The 20,636-nt window shown below is 43.3% G+C and overlaps 1 protein-coding gene across 2 annotated transcripts in view; it reads left to right on the top strand.

The window, feature by feature from the left end:
• Nucleotides 1–20,636, top strand: part of LOC132474777 (cell adhesion molecule 2-like) — a 132,038-nt gene that overhangs the window by 40,649 nt on the left and 70,753 nt on the right. The gene's annotated exons all lie outside the window — the stretch shown is intronic.

Here is a 20,636-nt window from a genome sequence, read left to right as displayed (position 1 = left end):
CGCTCTGGTAAAGTCACGTATGTGAAAAAAATAAATAACGAAGCTCCGAATACTGATTTAAGATTCAAATAGTAATTTTCCGAACCAGTATTCGAATATTCAAATAATTTCAACACCTGACAATACACTGTAGAGCATATTCAAATGCACCGTTGAATGGATGAATAGCTTGCATAAGGGTACCCAGCACTTTTCAGACCACACTCAAGCTTATGGTTATTGTCCCCACCACTTCTAAAAACAAACTGACGCCCTTGTGTGTACAGTGTGCACGGTATGTGTGTGTGTACGGTTTGTTTGTGAGATGACGCTGCGTATGTTCGGACTGTTATTGAAGGTACGACCCCAGAGGACAACGTCTCCTCTACTGCCCAGTGAAGAGCTGTGACAGCAGGCATTAGGGAGCGTTAAGGAACTCTGATCCTGCTGTTTCTCTGAAGTATAATCATGTCGTATGGATGGCTCGTCCTGCAGGACCTCTTATGGTGTCATGTTGGGCCCCAGTACCACTTTAATTAATCTCTTGTAATCACAAAACATTTAGAGTGTGTGTGTGTGTGTGTGTGTGTGTGTGTGTGTGTGTGTGTGTGTGTGTGTGTGTGTGTGTGTGTGTGTGTGTGTGTGTGTGTGTGTGTGTGTGTGTGTGTGTGTGTGTGTGTGTGTGTGTGTGTGTGTGTCACTGCTTAGTAAGGACCTACAGTAAAGAAGGTTCAGATGACATGTTTCTGGTATGTTCCACCTATGGAACGTGTTTGTGTAGGCTTCCTTTGATTTCCCTCCAGATACATGAAAGCTAGATATGTAAGGCTTTGCACTACCTTACCAGGTCAGGGTATTAAGCATGCTAGGCACATGTCATGGTATTCCCATTCCCGGTTACTTAGCATGCTAGGCACTTGGCATGTTAAGGTGCTCGCGTGTTGATTTGCTGCGTGGCAACAAATTGGTGCCTGTATTAAAGTGTGTCTAATGACCCCACCCCCTCTGACCCCTGCGGATACCCCACTGTAACATGCATCTTCAAAACCCAACCAGCTCTCCTTCCCCAGAATAGACCCCCCCCTCATCTTTCAAAGGAGCCGACTTAAAAACATCAGTCAAAAAAAAAAAAAAAAAAAAACTGAGCCCCAGTCTTCAAATATGACAAAGGGAAGATAGAAAATATGTTAATGCTGCCATCAAACAGTTAAACAACTGAACCCCCTGGCTTGCATGTAAATTAAAAAGAGCTACCACCAGTTGTGGTGGAGCTAAGAAGAGTTATTTTCAACGGCAGTTAGCTTAATGGCGGGCCCAGCGGGCTAGCTTGATGTATTTCATCCACCATTGTCTGGACTCTGAAGCATAGTGCAGGCTCAAATGCAAATCCTCCCAGAGAGGGGGTGACAACAGCAATTTAAAGGGAATGACACTATGAATATATCAACAAGAGTTCTGCTTGTGCACTTGATTGAAAAAGAGGAGAAGTTCCTGGATGCTGGCGGATTGCACTCCATTATTGTGAATGGCAGGCCTACGGTACATGATGCCAGTGACTTATATAGGAAGGGTTATGAAAAGGGACTTGGGAAAACAAAGTAATATGTGCTATATGCATGTCGTCCAGGTCGCCGGCAGCGGAACAAACGGGCTGAGCGGCTGTAGTGTGCCTGCAGCATATTACAGGATGTGTGGGCTTGTGTACTGTGTGCTCAGGGCTTCCTCTGTTCTCTGTGACTGATGCAACAGCGTTGTAGTATCCATTTCATTATAATCGCTGGTTGTTGTTTACTAGAAATGTTTACGTGCAATGGCTATAAAAGCAGATATGACTACCCTTGCCAAAAACGCAGAGGAATGGAAATGGTTTCATAATCAATACGGCCCACAATCCGCAACGTTTGCAAAAATAAAGTTTGAGAAAAAAAAAAGCTTAAGCTGCTGAATGTTTCTTTGAAACCGAAAAGAAAATCTTTGCTCATTTCAAATATCAGAACGACCTTCATCTCAATTATCAGGAGGTCTCATCTCCCTGGGGAGGTCGTACGGTAGTCTACACGTCCATCAGCACTGCGATATCACTCTGCATTTCAACATCTATCCTGTAAGAGACTCAATATGCCCACTGTTTTTTCAGGCTGTCTAAATGTATTATCTCCACAGTGATCGTAGCCCAGCCAGCTCTCCTAAAAAGCCCTGTGATCAACGTTACATATTAAATTGAGAACTTTCTGGAACTGCATATCAGTCATCAATGATGACTGATATACAGTTCCAGAAGGTAAGTTCTGGTGTGTGTGTGTGTGTGTGTGTGTGTGTGTGTGTGTGTGTGTGTGTGTGTGTGTGTGTGTGTGTGTGTGTGTGTGTGTGTGTGTGTGTGTGTGTGTGTGTGTGTGTGTGTGTGTGTGTGTGTGTGTGTGTAAGAAAATGGAAAAGAACATAAAATATCATCTAAGCTTACTTGAAGAAATTCTGTGTTTTGAACGGTAGATCCAACGCCGAAAGGACATTATGCATTTTGTTTTGTACTGTCAACTGATCCATTATCGGGAAGGCGAGGTGAAGTTCGCGTTGATGAACATCCGGCTTTTCTGTTGACCTGAGCTGGTAAACAAACCAAATAGGAAGAGAAGGATGTCTGTACCGATGGCTCGCAGCAGATGTAAACACTCGACACATTGATTACCTCGAAACTATTCAGCATCATGCTAATAGCGCAAGATGCTAATGTGTCAGAGTGGGAAATTATATTCTGACAAAAGGCGATGGCCAGATGTTCAGCAGAAAAGTTTCTGGAAATAACAGTTGGAGTTTGTAATAAATAAATAAATAGCCTAGTAACAAATCCGTACAGCACCTTTTTAAAATGTGAGTGATGAAGTGCTTAACATACACAAGACATACAAATACATGTCAAATGAACCATGTGGAACCAAACAAACATAGAAGCCGAACAAAGTGGGCTACATGCAATAATAATCGACGAAATGTGGATAAAATACATGATCCCATGGAAACCTATCTAAAAATAAGAAGCAGTCTGTCTGAACACATTTGCATCAACATATCTTCTCCCCTCAAGCGATCAGCTGAGGTCACACCGGGAACCCTACACACTTGCTTACCCCGTGGCGTCAAGTGGAGTGACTTGAAGTTCGCCGACACCTCCAGACACCTCCAGACACCTTAAAAAGCCCCTGTGGAGACGTGTCATTTCTTTATTCCCGGTCGCCAAACACACTCTGTGAGTGTAATTAACAACGAACTGGTGATTCCAGCTCAATAAATGCCCACCGCCAAAAAACTTTAGCTAATCATTCAGCAATTTCTGAGTTTTTTAAATAAGTGCAGTTTGGTCGTTATCATTTCCACAGCATTTAGCTATTCAAAGCCTTTAATTATATAGTAATTTAGGGTAAATTACTCAGATGGCTTAATGCAAAGTAGTCATTTAGAATTGGGTAGATGTCTCATAGTAATGTAGCAGTAGGCCTAACAGGTGTTTCTATACCCATAGGGATGTACCACAAAGTGGAGCATTAATATATGCATCTGAATACAAGTAAGAAGTACTGATGAATTATACCCTCATTTGACGTTCCTCTTCCCGGTAAAGTACTGTGTGAATGACTTAATATAGCAGCACTCACTATTATTTCATTAGGCCTTCACTCTATCTTCGTATCGCTCACAAGTTGTTTCCGGAAATGACTTGCATACTCAAGAAGAAATCACCGAATTAAAGTCATTATTGAGCTTAATTAATAACTGGGGCTGAGTAATTGACGTGTGTGAAATGGATCGATCCCTCGATGTTGATCTTGATTAGCCTAAGCCGGTGTTACGGCCAGGCAGAGCGTCTCCCAGCGAACGTACGAGGGGGGCTTAGATATGATCGTTTCATTATTTCGGCAGCGCAAGGCGTTGCGCGGACGTTAAGACAGGCTGAGATATTGGAGGTGGGGTCGGTGATGGACTCCCGAAGCTGCGGCTTTATCTGGCTCACCTGTTCATCCGCTTCGGCTGAGAGCACTGGCCGGTGTGCGCGGTCAGACTCCAGAGTGGGGGGAAATCGGTCGAGGTAGAGAGCAGAAGAGCAGAATCCATTATGGGCTTTTAGAGCTAATGCATGTCACGGTACATAGCTCAAACAGCAGACAAAGAAGAGGTGGACCGGGTCACGATGTTTTTGCAATCATCTGACGGTACACTTCTTGATTCGATGTCGATGTACAAAGAAAATAAAATATTTGTGGGCTCTTGTTGTTCCTGAGGGTTTCATTGTCTATATATTTTAACGGGTTTGATTTATTAGTTTTTATTTGTTCATTTTTTTTACTGTATGCAGACGGTTGTATTCAATTTTTTATGTGTTTGCGCCAAACAGCTTTGTTTATTAAATCTATTACGCAGTAGGGAAGTACTCTGTAACATCTGTTTTTCAGGAGAGCTGTGTAAATAACCTTTTATTAGTGTTAATAATATTATGAGTTGCCCTTCAATGTTACAACATGAATTACCAGCAGGATGAACATAAACCTCTTATCTTAAATGAAGGCCCTCAATAAAATACTATTCAAAATATAAACACAAAAATACAGTCAATACAAGTCTAATAATTAGAAATTCCTTGAATCTGTATATTGATCACGATTACAGTCTCAGAGGACCTCATAGCTATGGTTACTAATAAACATGTGAATTGTAGAGACATATACATACACAAGAGTTTACAGAATCCTCCAGAGGACACTGGAGATAAATGATGCAGAGGTCAAAGGGTATGACATTGTGATTCAGTCAAAAGGTCAAATAAGTTTGTCTGTCATACATGGTGTGTGTGTGTGTGTGTGTGTGTGTGTGTGTGTGTGTGTGTGTGTGTGTGTGTGTGTGTGTGTGTGTGTGTGTGTGTGTGTGTGTGTGTGTGTGTGTGTGTGTGTGTGTGTGTGTGCCGTGTGTGTGCGCCGTGTGTGTGTGCGCGAGTGGTGCTACAGCGTCTCCCTGTGTGTAAAAGTGACAGAGGCCTGAGGTTGGAAGGAAACAGGTCGTACATCATCGTTGGCCCCCCCATATCGATCAGTGGGCTCATACTGAAACGGATTACCGCTTAAGTAGTCAGTCAGCCGCTCATTTTCATCCCTGCCAATGTCATTATGGGCTGGCTGTCTGGCTCGCTGCTGCTTTAGTTGTTGTTGTGGTCGTCCCTCGACAGTGGGAGGCAGGGATGGGTCGGAGTGGAAGAAACACTGCTGTTAATATATCACAGAGACACCGTAGACTCATTAACGCATTCTTTGAAGGCATCCTCATCAGCCTCTTTTTAAAGAGCACCTGCCAGACCCTTTCTGCCATTACAAAGGACCACTCACCGACGACACAGAGGTGAAGGTTTCCTATTCCTCTGCTCTTATCAGAGTGAGGGAACGCCATGTCAAAGCATTTTCATGAAAGTATTTGATTATCATAAAAAAATGTAATATTAAAAATGCAATTTCTTAACTTATGTTTTTGGGATCATGAACCGCCAACGTCTGAGCATTCCGACCGCCATTCAACACTGATAGTGCGCAATGCACGACAATCAAAACATACGCCTCCAATCACCTTCCGCCTGTGACGTTTTGTCCCGCCCCCTCGTCTCCTGTTTAACATGCAATTACTTCACGTCACAGCAGAAAAAAAAAAAAAAAAGACATCCACCCAGAGTGAAGGTCATTTCAAGTCGTCTTTAAACCACAGCAATCTATTTCAAACCAATCACAAAGCTGTCTGTGTACCCTCACGGGAGTCTATCTGACAGTAAGCCTCCCCCTACCACCACTTCCACCACTACCCCCCTCCAGGCTAACCGTTAGCCCATGCTGCAGAGTAATTAACTAGCCGCACTGGGCTACGCCGCGCTAGCCTGCGTGGCGGTTCCTCCCTGCGGAGAGAGACATGGAAACGCTGCGGCGTGTTGTCATGCGTACCGTGTGTGACGGGCGCGCTTTGGCTCAGTCTGAGTGCGTGTTGTGCGCCTGTTGCGTTGCCAAGGGTCACCGATGGACGCGCCACGAGATACTGTAACTGTGGTTGTGTTGTGCTATCGCAACCCGCTGGGATTTGGAGGAAAACAACAGTTGAGAAAAAGGCGGGGGCAATATCCCTCCTTTTTTTTCTGAAGTGTTGTGGATTATTGCTTCTATTGACGTCAACCTTGTTTGAATCTGGGGCTGTGAAGCCCTCAGAGACCGGAGCTGTGATTAAGTGCTACATACGCAAATAAACTTGACATGAGTTCACTTGAGTTTAATCAATTATTCACACATTTTACTTTACACAGGGCCTGTCTCTTAACCAGACATTGATGGATTTCAGTCCAGAAAATATATGTTGATAAAATGTTTTCGGAATTTTTTATGATGGCTTGAAGCTGTGAAGGTATTTTTATATTTTTATCAAAGTCTTTAGTATATATAAAGTGAATGTAGGCCTATCTTTAATACACCTAAATAATCAAACTACACTGAGATGGACCTCTTTTATTTATCATCTTTAATTAAATTTATAGATCAACCAAATTCTATGTTTTCTGTCTCTGATTGGCTCAGCTTTTGTGTCAGGTGGTCACTGGGCAACAATCTGAGCCAATCAGTGATGGCCATCTGCAGCTACCAGTGATCCACTATGGATGGTGCTTACCGTGCTGTTTGAGTGTTAGGTTGCGCATTATTCAAGCAAACGTGATGGCAGCGAGAGAGCGACGCATCTCTCTTAACCCAACAAGGTTGTCTGACTAGTACCACCACCCCTGGGCAGTTGCTTTGTAATCAGACTTTATTGGCTACTTTAGGTCCAGAGTTTACTTTCTCTGACCTCCGCGCTTTTGTAAATTAAACGTGTCGAAGCTCCCTCGCCGCTGCATTTACTTGATAAAATGAAAAATGGTTTAGTTGGAGAGACTTATTGAGATAAATCTGTCTGAACTTTCCTATTATGTGCCAAGTGGGACTGTGAGATTAAATCTGCTGTTGGCTCCTGGGTTTATCAGCAGCCTCACTGCCCTTGAAAAGACTCCTGTTGCTTTTCCTCAGCATGGCCACCGCCATCTTCATTCCTAGAAATACTCTATTCAGCCTTTAGAAAGGAAATGCTGTATTTCATTCTTAGAAATACTTCCCTCGTCATAGTAGCACTGATGGTCCACCTTTAAGATATTGTTACTAGTCTTTAAAAGCCTTTTGTAATGTGATTACTTATTGTGACCTTTATAGAATACTGTTTAATCCCTGAAAATACTTATTAGCCCTCATCATGGAGGTTTATTGGCCTTTTATAATAGAAACACTATGTATTAACCTTCATCATGTGTAATTGTATCTTGCCCTTTCTGGAAATACTGTGTTTCAGCCTCCCTAATGATGTCCCAATGCTAAATGCATTCGTAGAAATGTGCTTGAGGATCCAACTTTCATCTTAACCTAAATTTATAATCAACTCGTCATCAAGCAAACAAAAGAGGGGCAGCAACATATTTCTCCTGAAATTAGAATTCCCATAATGCATGAAAAAAGCTTTTGCATTTGGTGTAAGTCTGTAGAATCGTATCAGCACAGCTCACATTCCAGCTGCGTCCATGTCACCATGCCATCAGATAACTTGCTAATAACACATTTTCTTCTTACAAGTCGATTAAAACCCACTATTTCACGCGGAGATCAGGGTTGTGAATATTTTAGCTTCCCACTCACATCGCTCCGGCGTGGCCTAATCGCAGAATGATTGCAAACGGGCCGACCGTGCTGTCGAAATCATGTTAGCTTCTGCTAGCGACAGGTGACATCTGCATCACCTGGCTGCTGCAGCCTTGTTCTTCATAAGACAACCGCCTGCTTACAGGGGCAGAGGAGACTAATGCATTACCTCCAGTCAGCTCCCTGAGACTTGAAGGACAATACCGGTCTGGGTGATCAAACCATCATAACCATATCTCCTGCCTTCATTAAATCATCCCTTACCGATATAATTTGTCCAAATGACTTTGTTGTGTTGATTCATGCACGTTGCATACACGTCATTTCCACAAATAGATACAATGGCAATATTGCAGTTTAGTCTTTTGGAGTAAACGTGCATCGGTCTGTACGGAGTTTGTTGACAACAGTGAATAATAATAATAATAATACATCTAATTTAGAGGCGCCTTTCAAGACACCCAAGGTGACCTTACAGTGAATGACTATACAAGTAATTACCAAAGGGCTGCTGTATTGCTATTGTTGACATCCGTGGCTCTTAGGCAGAATCTGTACAACCTAGTGATTTTGACTAATTATATTGGTTACGGAAGTTTTAGTTAAGCCAGGAGAGACTGTTAGGATGGCTTTATCACCCACACAGGTATTGTCCTTTCACATCGCCCCCCCCCCCCCCCCCCCCCCAAACACCTGATGTGAGCGTGGGCCGACGAAGGACACTCCAACACGCTGGAGGGAAGCACTCTGGCAAGGTGGACTGAGGGAGATGAAAGAGAGAGAAGTCGAATTCATTAAGATGGAGTGAGTTGTACTTTGTGCCTTATTTCATTCTGACCCGGTGACCAGGGACATGATTAGAGCTGCATATTGATCGACATTTCAATAAATACTGGGGCCCTTTTTGTCCCCCTACGTAATTAAACTTCTAAAGGTTGAAAATTATTGGGGATATCGTGCAGTCTATTTTGTATTTTTCGGTGATAAAAAAAAATATATTCTTGGCTACTCATAGAAGTGCCACTATTCACAGATGACAGATTTTAAAACATGCATATGCAGAATATGGGACAATGGATGTGATGATTGATTTGACGTCTGAGTTTGATACATGTCTACGTAATAACAAATCAATCTAATCAAACTGGTGCAATTGATCTAATCTCCAACACCTCAAGGCTCAGTGTTTCTGCATAGATTACTTATAATTGTGGACACGTCCTGGCACGTCATGTTAGTCACAACGTAGGGTTTTTTGTTAAAAATGTCATTAGTTAATGTTGCATCATTTGCGCTGTGAAAATAAAATAGATAAATGCATTTAAAAAAATGTGCTGTGATGTGTCTGGACATGGTTGCCATTGGGTGGAAAGTGCTATGTGTCAGGCATTGTTGACCCCGCGACCCCTTGAAGCACATTGCATGCTTGGGCTTTGTCGAAGGGCAGAATAATTACTGCAGTGAGTGATGTTATCTAGAGGAAGCAACCAATGTACCACTGCTCTCCACGTTGTGGATGGCCCTTGTTGTTCTTACCTGTAGTGATAGCCTTCGATCCTATTGGTAAATTGGTTTTATTTACTATTTGCTATAGTTATTTAGAGGACACTGTCATCCAAAGCGAATAGTTCTGTTATTCATATACATGTCTTTAAGGAGCAATCAGTGGTTAGTTATGAATGCCTAAAGGTAGGCTGTGGACAAAGGGGATCAACCCCAGCTCCTTTCAGCTGGCAGGCCAAACACCCGCCAGACTGGCCCATTTCCATTAAATTACCATGAATATTTAACACCCATAACAGTTAGGTCATGTAGTCCTAATGACGAGAGATCGCCGAACAGATATGCTAATTGTACTCTCTGACCCAATAAATGCAGTATTGACATCTGTGTTCTGACCGTGCTACTTCCAGTTCAATTTTCGATTTTTTCTGAAATTGAGAAGAAACAAGCACTTAATTTGAATATCACACCCAGGTGGGATTGATATTAGTCGGTGGCGCTGGTGTACACCACAGAACCTGGCTGAACCACCATAGTATCTTAGTATGAGTGTAAATGTAGAGAGCAGTCTAGATTCTATGATATTATTTTTTTAGCCCTGACAGCATGGAAAAAATCCAATGGAATCTGCTACAGATTAAATTCCTAAATCCCGGCATGTCCAACCAATATTTAGCTAATTTCCCTGTAGTATAAAGATTATATCCAAAGCAAAAAAAAATTGCCTGATTATGTTGTGGATAGTCAATATTTTGCATGGAATTTATTCAATTGACAGAACTCAGTCAAAAGATAAAGAAATATCAGGTTTTAGTTTCACGATCACAAGAATGGGATTTCAAGACAATCTGGACAATAGCTGATACGGATTCATCAATATACTTATCTAAGAGTCTGGCTTTGGGTAAATTAAATCAGTGTCATTGGGTTCTGTCTTCGGTGGTGGAGTTACATTTTGTAGATAAAGATGATATTATTATAGAATTACAAGATTTTCAGACTTTTTTTTTTGACTTTCTTGATGTGTGTTGCATTCTTTATGACATTTATCATCATTCTTACCCAGCTGTGTGATAGATTCTCCAACCAACTTTCTCCATCTGTCTCTAACCTACTAACTAAACAACCATCTTGAATCAACAAAACTGCTCAGTTTTGGTCCCTCTTTAACCAACCAACAAATCCTCTTAACCAACGATCTCACCAACTAACCATCTTTAACAACCTTCAACCATCTCCAACCAACAAACCCTCTTTCAAGAACCCTCTTTAAACAGCCATCTTCAACCAACAAACCCTCTCTAACGAACCCTCTTTAAACAACCATCTTCAACCAAGAAACCCTCTCTAACGAACCCTCTTTAAACAACCATCTTCAACCAACAAACCCTCTCTAACGAACCCTCTTTAAACAACCATCTTCAACCAACAAACCCTCTCTAACGAACCCTCTTTAAACAACCATCTTCAACCAAAAAACCCTAACCAACCATCTTTCATCTCCATCCAAATCTCCAACAAACCAAGCACCTCTAACAACCGTGACTGATCCCACTACCTCCGTCCTCCATGAAAGTGACGCAAGGCCTTCAGGAAAGATAGAAACCTTTTATATTATTCATTCCTCTGTGGTGTCTTGAGCCGCCGCTGAGGGCGATGGGGAGACGGTGGCCTAGTGATGTTGAATAATTAGATTAGGACATTAATAGGGTTGAGTATATTTCATTCTGCTCGGTTGGGGATGTATTAATAGGAGTGGAGAACCTACGGAGCCATTTACCAGATGGGTCTGAGGAACTTAATCTCCAAACAATGTCAGTGATACCGCGGATGACCTAATTAGCTCGGTAATACAGGACACACCGCAAACGTCGCCGATGAAGAAATACCGTCTTAAAGGTGACATATTATACCACCAGGTGTGAGTGTGATTAGCCTGACAAGCCGTTTCGAAAATCTGCTCCATATGACATCACTAGTGGGTGTGTCCACCTAGATCTGTGCTGGATAGATCAGTCTACCAGTCTACCCAGTGGACTGAAGTCTACATTGCTCATCTATCCGGCACAGATCTAGGTGGACACGCCCACTAGTGATGTCATATGGAGCAGATTTTCGAAACGGCTTGTCAGGCTAATCACACTCACACCTGGTGGTATAATATGTCCCCTTTAATGTTCTGCGAAAACCTGCGCGAGGGGCATTGTCGCTGGTAATTATACGTTTGCATTAAAAGCTCCGGAGAAGTCATGACCATGTCATCGTGTCACAGTTTGGAAGTTTGGCTGTGGTTTTTTAGTTTTACACCGGTCGTCGTTTTGTAGGCAGTGCGCATTTTCACAAAAACAACATTATCCAAGTTGCAAGGTCGATCCAGGGAGTGCAGCCTGACTTCCCTGTCTCATTATATATGCATTACTGTATACTAATCTCGGTCAAAATAGAAGAGAAATGTCAAGTAAGCCCGAAATACATAACTCATGAATACCGTTTATATTATTCTCTGTGTCCAGCTCCTCCCATAGCATATGGAGAGTAAGATCCATCTAAATCAATACCATAACATGAAGTATTTCCGAAACACCGCTATGTACATCGGAAACATCTCAGCGGATGTATTTTAAGGCCACCGTTCACTTGTTTGTGCCGGGCGTTAAAATGTGGGTAATTAATTTCCTTCCCAGTGTGGTTCTGTTCTTTGGTGAGGCGCCACTGAGCGGCGTGCTGCCAAAGCTGGTCCACGTGGGAACCCGTGACGCGTTCTCACACAAACACTCGGCGCAAGTCGTCCCTCTCAGACCGCTGCCTTTCACTATGGAAACACGTTGTTTATTAAAATATTTGTCAACAATATCCATTTGGTTTTGACAGATGCTGGTTCTGGGTTGCCGGCCAGATCCCAGCGTGAGGCTCCCGAGTTGTCACGCAAGACGGCGGCTTTACACTTTGTTGTTAGGCAAACAAAATGGTTAATTTGGCAAAATCATGAATAATTATCTCCACAATGGTGTCATTTTTTTTTTGGTGGGAATCATTGCAGGGAACAGCGTTAGGAGTTTGGGACAAAGCAACCTGGTTCGGGTTTTTCGCTTTCTTCACCTCTCCTGGTTGGATTGATTCGATTTACATTATTAGAGGAAGATTAATGCACGACAGTCTAATCATTGGAGCGCATTCAAGTCTAGTGGTAATGGTGTTGTACTCCCAGCTGAGAGGTTTCAGGTTTGAACCCTGATATCCACAGTCTGCCTGTTGGCATGCTTGAGCAAGAAGCCCTAAACCTCTACCTGCTCATTAATAAGCTATTATTAATAACTTACATAATAATAATTCACTTATTTGGATGAAAGCATCTGCTTAGTGACTAAATAGTGAAATAATAGTAGCGAATGGAGTTTGCCTGGCAGTGGATGATGAGTGACAAGAGGACCACAGGGTTGGTCTGTAATCAATAGTACCTCAATGTGATCTTGGCGTAGTATAATTTGCCTTGTAGCGATGTCTCTAAGTGGCAGTATTGTGTTGAATGGTAAATGGACTTGTCTTACTGCACTGTTTTCTATTAGCAGAAGGCAGAATGCATGCAGAATATATGGTGTCCCATGCCCCCAGGAACAGCCACACATGCACGCAGACTTACACACACATGCCCAAAGTCACAAACTTAGTCACACACGCACACATGCACAAAGTCACAAACTTAGTCACACACACACACACTGACTCTGGCACACACAGACTCTGATGGAGGTGTCAACCCACAACCGCCACTCAAAAGGTCACTTTGTGCATAACAAAATATTTATTTATAGATTGTATGAAAAAATATCCATCATACGTTGATCTACTGAACCTGGTTCGACTCATTTCACTGGATAGTGAATGTATTCTGCTGGCATTAATAACATCTATGGACGTTGTTTGAATGACACGGCTATTCATAGTATCTAGAGTAAGCTGAATCGTTTTCCAAGCATTTTCCGGCAACGGCCAATCAGCAGTGCCCCTGGAGAATGGACAAGTCGTGCCCTTCACGAAAAACGTGTTAATTATGTGTTTAATCATTTAAGATGTCTTTACTCTGCATCTTAATAACGCCCTCCTGAAGCCTCCAGCGCAGGCAGCAGATTAGCTGCCGCGGCGGCGTGGAGTTTACCTGCAGAGGTGACCGCAATGTCACGTCTCGCGGCGAGGGGTAGAGGCGGCGGCGGCGGCGGCACACGGAGAGAGCTCGCCTCTTTATGGCGGTCTGGCCGCGCCCCGTGACGGGCCAGGAAACTAACGGGACTGAGACTGTGGGAAGACGACTTGAGACGGTAGCTAATCTATCCTGCAGGAGCGGCTATTAAACGAGGGTAAACAAATGCCTTTTCGTTCCTTCCCGTATAAACATGCTGAACATTTAAACCACACGATTAGACGTCGTGTTGTAACAACAACAGCTTTAATCTCCAACTTAATTTTCTGTTTTTGTGGCGACATGATTGTGCCTTTCCTAATATAAGGTGCTTTGGAAAAGCAATTTACAAATTACTAGAATAACACATTAGTTTGAAGTGTGTCTTTGTTTGAGTATGTACGTGTGTGTGCATTTGCATTTGCAGGCGTTGGTGTGTGGGTTTATGTGTGTGAGCGTGCATTCCTATGTGTGTGTAGATGTTTGTGTGCGTGTGTATTTGTGTGTGAAGGTATGTGCATGTGTGTGTGTGTGTGTGTGTGCGTCTGTGTGTCTGTGTGTGGATTACGTGGGAACAATATTATTAAAATGTATAACTGAAGAGAGTGATGCTTATTCCACTGAGTTGGAACGGGGGTGTGAAGGAACACTTGTGGGCCTATTTAAACACTCTTTTGGCATGAGAGCTTCTAAGCACCTTCATCATCAACTCAGAGCTCTTGTTAGATTCAATCGTCCTCCCCACCAGACAAGTGGCCCCCAAATGAGGTCCTTCTTCAGTTTAGGCTCACCTGAAATCAGGCTCTTACTCTGACCTTGGCCTTCCTCTCCATTCCTCTCCCCCTTTTCGACTCCCTCTGTGATGAAATCCAGCACGTAACTATTCCTTTAACCAAAAATCTTTATAAATGGTAAAACAACTCACACTAACTAGTCCCGGCATTCGTAAACTTTTCAAAGCGGTTTCGACTCAAGTAGCCGCCCTGTCGTAATTGGCATGGGCACATCCGCCCGCGCCCTCTCGACGGTTGGCTCTAATTTTCCCTTTTACCTTTGATAGCCGCCAAATGGTAAGCAATCTATTCATCCACACAGATGTTTTGCCACGGCAATCAGTCGCTAGCTGTTCACGCCGCAGCACCGTTGGCACGGCGACAGGCACCTCAAGAGACGTGTGGTTCAATCACGGGAACCTTTAATGTGTCAAAAGAAATGTGAACGGTGACCTCGGCGCCTGGGTGCCGGGGCACTAGCGACATGTCACGCCGCGCAGGTTGCGGGGGCTAATCTGGGAGAGGTCTTAACAGGGAATTTGTTAGCGGTCGCACGACGGCTGCGTGCATGCATAACAAGTTCCCTCCCTTCTTGCTTTATCCCCAAATCCCATTTTCACTTGCTTTCTCAGTATTCTGGAGGGCTGGGAAGGAAGAGGGGGGGGGCAAGGGTATTTGAGGGAGAGTTTAATTAGGCTAGTGTTAGCCTCTGCGGCGCTGGCACTAGCATGCGTAACAGCTTTAAGTCAGGAGACTGCATGATGATAACCTTGTCCTGGATTTGATTTCCTCACTTTTAGCCCTGAGTCTAGTATCCTGATTCCTGTAGTATATCAGTGCCATGTCTGTATTCTGTATGTCACCTCAAGTACATGGGTTCACTTCATCCTTTTGAGAACATATTTCCTGTGATGGCCATTTATAAATTCCGACTACATCGATTTAGGTTCATCCAATGTAAAACGTGCAATAATATAGTGAACATAGCCAAGAACATGATTCAAGAAACCTTACACATAGGCTAGACAGATTTTGAAAATAAATCTATCTTTTTATCTATCCATCTGTAGTTATCTATCTAGAAACACAACCCCCTTCTATTAAAGCTGCAAATTGCGGCCGCGTTAAAAATAAGAACAAAAGTTGTCTTTGTTTTTGTATGTGACAATAAATACATTACACCCTGTTTGGTCTATCCCTGTAGAGAGGTGCAACTATGAATAGAGGCAATTACAATCCCCTATCCTTGCAACACGCCAGCAAGTTTGTAGAACATAAATCTTAACCGGTGGTGAAATATATGAAATATATCACAGCCAAACTCTAGCCCCAGAAAACAACACAGTAATGGAACTAGCAGCTATATAATAAGACTATAAATATAACTTATATCTAAAGTCAGGGAGTCAATAGGCCTACACGCTGCAATTTTCGCCACAGCACACAACCTATACAATGCTTTAGTGTGTAAATCATCTTTGCATTGTGTAAGAGTTTTAAAAACAGTTAGGATGGGTTCCTCATGTGGAAGATTTGTCTTCTGTATCGCTAAAATCTGTACTCCAACTCTAATAAGCAAAGTGGTTTTTTTTAGACCAAAAGACTGCAAAAGAGCTTTAAGTGACCTTGACCAAAGATTATTGTTTCTTGTGGCATACTTTATTTTTCCGTATAGAACAGCAATAGTGTTAAAACAATGTATATAGATATTACGACACATGTTTTGTGTCACCAAAGTTTGTTCTGTCTGTAAATAAAATATTTACATTGGACAAAGAACAAAGTACCTTGAGGAGCGTCGCTGCTTTCTGAATAATAGTAGAATAAAAGAATAAATCCTGTAGTCGAAAAACAGAGAAAGCCAATTTAAGTTGAGCAAGATGTTTGTTTTTAGACATTTTGTATTTCTGAATTACTGAAACAGAAGACTTCCTTTGTTCTTTCATAAGGCTAGGCAAACCTCTCCCTATGTCTCTCTGTCTCCCCCTCTCCCTCCCTCCCTCCCTCCCTCCAACTCCATCTCTATCTCCCTGCCAGCCCCCCTCCCCCCCTGTCCCTGTCCTCTTCTGAGGCTGTGACGGCAGATCATGTAGGCTGTCAGTTATCCAGCAGAATCCCTCAGGCAGACCCATGGTTCACCCCTCGCTACCACCCCCCCCCCCCCTACCCCCCTACACACCCCCCCCCAGAGTGATCCCTGGCTGGGGTACTGGAGGGGGCGAGCCCCCCTGGTCACGCAGGTGTGCAGGCTCAGCCGTGGTGGCAGAGAGATAGGGGCATCACTCGTCAGCTCTGTGTCAGCGGGTGGTGGCACCATGGTGCCCGGTTCAATCCCCAACCACGGCCCTTTCGCCTCTGGATGTGGCGCGTTGTCTTCTCGTGTTTGTGTGGATTATGATGTGTTCCCGGGCTCCAGCTGCCTCTTCCACGCGACTGAGCACCTATGTTAGCACCTTAGCACGACCGTCTATCATGTTAAGCTACTTGCCAATTTAGCCTTAGCATGTTGGGTGCTTTGCAGCCTAACCCTGACCCTGTAGCCTTTGTCTTGTTGGTATTGACCCAAAGGGTGGGTTCATCGTGCAGAAGATCTATCACTTGTACTGCCTTAACTCTGTAAACCAACTTTAGTTACCTTTCTCACCTAATAAGCTAATTCTGGAATGTTTAATAAGCCGAGTAGACTGGAATAGTGTTTCAAGTGGCCTTCAAAGGTTATTGTTTTCTGTGGTATCTACATTTTTTGCACTGTTTAGACACCTTTAGTATTAAAATACAGTTCATATAAATATTAAAGCTATGGTAGGTCATTTATTTTATAGCCAATTTATGTCATACTGGTTTAAATAATTTTTACATCCCGACAGCAATCAACAAATCAAGTGGTCTGAAATACAGTAATAAAACGAAATCCGGTATCTCTGGCTGTCCCAGGCCTGTAATAAGCCTGTTGAATGGTTTTATTTGGCCTGAATGGAATTATTTGATGGCCTACCCGTCTGTTTACTTCCTGTCTGAGCTGTGTTCTGGGGGGAGTGGTCTTTGTGGGAGGTCTGAAGGGAGAGTGGGTAATTCTTTTCCCATTTGGATACTTGCAAAATCTAGATCGCTCAGACTCTCCAAATGGCCTCCCCCAGCTTTGATACATATGTTTTGCATCGTTAAAGTTTGCAGGATTCGTTGAACTGCTACTGATATGGCCTGGAATGAATGTTATACGATGTGTCGGGAGAGAGTGTGATTAGTTTGTTCTGTCTGTTAATAAAACATTTACATGGGACAAAGAACAAAATACCTTGAGGTGCATCGCTGCTTTCTGAGTAATAGAAAAGGAAATATCATACTCTCAAGACTGAAAAGAGAGAGAAGGCCAATTTGAAAATGAAGTAGGCCTACATCGAGGACAATTTTTATTTTTCTGTATTGTATTGCTTTATTTATTTGTGTCTGGTCCGTCAGAATAACTGCTACGGAAGGCCACTTTTGTTGAAAGCAAAGTTAACCTCTTTCTCTCCCGCTCCCTCTCTCTCTCTCTTTCTCCCTTTCCCTTTGAGCCCCGTCCCCTCCCCTTCCCCTGTCCCTGTCCCAGCGCTCTTCTGATTGGCTGGGGTAATGCTCAGGTATGAATCAGGCAGAAGGCAGTGACGGCCGATCGTGTAGGCTGTCAGTTATCCAGCTGTCAGTTAGCTCAGGCAGACCCAGGGTTCACCCCTGGCTGCTGGGGGGGACGCTCCCCTGATCAGGCAGACGTGGAGGCTCAGCCTTGGTGGCAGAGAGATGGGGACGTCACTCGACAGCTCCACGAGTCGACTCCCCATGTGGCATGTTGTCTTCTTGAGCCTATATGGACTCTGGCGCGCGTTCCCGGCTCCATCTGCCTCTTCCGAGCGGCTAAGCACTTATATAAACACCTAGAATGTTAAGGTATTTAACACTTTAGCCTGAGCATGTCAGATACTTGGCACCTTAATCCTGACAACTTTTTTTCTCGTCTTCATTGCTCTAAATACAGCAATGATAAAAAAATATTATATAAAGTTTTATAAAACAAGTTTAAGGCATTTAAATCACATTTTCTATCAGCGAGAAGTACATATCCAAATGTAGCATAAGGAAAACAACACAATAGTAGTACTGTTTATTAAGCACTGGAATCTAAAAAGACTAGATAACTCGTTAGAGTTAGACCACACGTATGGGTTAGGTAGGCCTACTTGATAATGGATGCTACATAATTGGAGGACATTTTTTATCACGTTGAGATTTCACTATTCCAACCCAGCAATATATATATTTTTTAACTTTCCGTGTAAAACTTCACATCTGCTGAAATGGCTCCTTATCAAAACAACAACTAGGCTCTTATTTTGCATCCATGTGACAGTTTGAACCATTTGATGAATGATCGTCCACTCGTCCGATGCTGTGTCCTGTCTAGGTAAGAAAATGGGGCACATGGATATACGATTATGCCTCTAGGCGGGAAGTTTCAGATGAAACCGAATTCTATTCATTCTATTCACCCAGTTGACGGACACGGAGAGGAAGACGTTGAATTAAAATGTGCCACAGTAAGGGCAGGGTTACGTTGTGGGTAGATGTGGTCTTAGTTATTGGCGGCTCCAATATTATGCCACTGTGAATTGTTATTAAATGCCAGCATTATCTCTTTTTTGATTGCATTTTATTTTTTATCATCCTCTTCCATATGTTATTAATTTAATGTGGCCACCTTTCTTTGATCTTAGATCTTAACTTCAAACTATTAATAGTAATCATTGTTATTATCACGGGCCATGAATGCATCGAGTCCAGAGCGTGTTCGGAGGAGTACATGAGGTACTATTCTAGGCACTGCTGTTTTCAACTGGAGTTTTTCCTCCTGGATGGATGCAGTTTCCAGCCATTCTTAGGTGTTTTTTCCTCCAGTCTTTTTCTTATTTTTTTATTGCAGTGAACGATCGGCTCGCTAAACAAATTCCTTCACCTCCACCCGCGGCAAGGAGGCCTGAAGGTCATCCATCTGTCGGCCCCCATTTTTCCTCGCGCTTTGTTGTTGAGTCTTTTTTTCCAATATGTGGGGAGAGTCATTCCGCTCAATACGCAGCCTGGCTGGCCCTGGCCGCCCGGCACCATCATAAATCATTGCGCAGTGAAACAGAACTTTATTTACATTCAGCTTCCATACACTTCTGAAGCCAGGGATCTGGAATTGAATTTTGTCCCTCCGTACATCCCCACCGCCCTTTCCTCATCTCTATCTTTCTTTCCAGTAAAATGCTCTGATCTCAAAGCCGGTAGTTGTGTGACGATGTCCCCACACAAACCGTGATTTCTCCTCGGCATGTTACACACTCTGAGGCACTGCACTAGCAGAGTATAGCGGTCCGACGGGGATTCCGTTCTGCTTTGGCTGTCCCCCAAATGTGTGTCTTAATATGTGTGACGATTCGGTATAGATTTAAACGTTGCAGGACAGTAATGCAACAATATATATTCCAGCTCACTGTCATCAGTTTAGATATCCTCACGAAGGGATCTGCAGACATTCATAGATAATATACCACCATGCCTACTGTCATACAATATTACACAATACAGTAGTGCGGTAACGGCACCTTGTCAGATCACTTGGTGAAGACAAAGCTGAACTTTGGGCCAAACTTTCCTAACTATCCTAAAATGGAACCATTCTTGTTTCGAGAATCAATACAGTACTAGAAAAGGGAGAGTTGCAATTATCAAGCACATCGATCCCTCCCACAAAGCCCCCTCCCACACCTCCCCCCCCTTTGCGGAAACAGAATGCTCTGTCGCCCCGTCGACACTCGAGTGTTTCGGTTGAACGAATGAGTGACAGAGTGTGTGAGTTAGTGAGTAAAAAACGGGTGGAATAGCTGCCGCTCAAATTATTCAAGATCCAATAATTAGATAGTCATATAGTTGTGTTGTGTTTAAACGACCGAATTAGAGGATGTGAGTGAAAAAGCAGTTAGATCAATGAGTGGAGACCCAAAGATGAGATTGCTGTGTAGTTGGCATTGTCTTGAATGAGTGATTTAGTAAATGAGTTTGTGAACGTATGTGAGTAAGAGAATTAAAGGTAATTTGTTCAGAAAGAAGCTAAACGAACAAATTAAGTAATGAGTGAGTTGGTAAGTGAATGATTGAAGGCGTGAGCGAGTAAATTAATCAACAAGATGAACGAGTGAATCGGTGAATAAATCCAACGAGTCCAAGAGTCCTTCTCGGAGCTGGTGAATGGATTTGTCGACGAGGGAGGGAAGCACCTGCCTCTCGATCTCATTATGCAGGGGTCCGCGCAGTGGTCAATCTGGTGATTGGGGTGAGAGGGGAGTGGCGGAGGCTTGGGGCCCACAGGAGGGGCTGGGCCAGGGGCCTCTTGAAGATAAACAGTGGGTCATGTGATAGGAGGCCCTCATCCCCCCCCCCCCCCCCCCAGCAGACTGG

This window comes from Gadus macrocephalus, chromosome 16, assembly GCF_031168955.1.
Source record: "Gadus macrocephalus chromosome 16, ASM3116895v1".
Classification (NCBI taxonomy): Eukaryota; Metazoa; Chordata; class Actinopteri; order Gadiformes; family Gadidae; genus Gadus; species Gadus macrocephalus.
The sequence above is the reverse complement of the archived record's forward strand: the minus strand, read 5'-3'. Positions and strand labels throughout refer to the sequence as shown.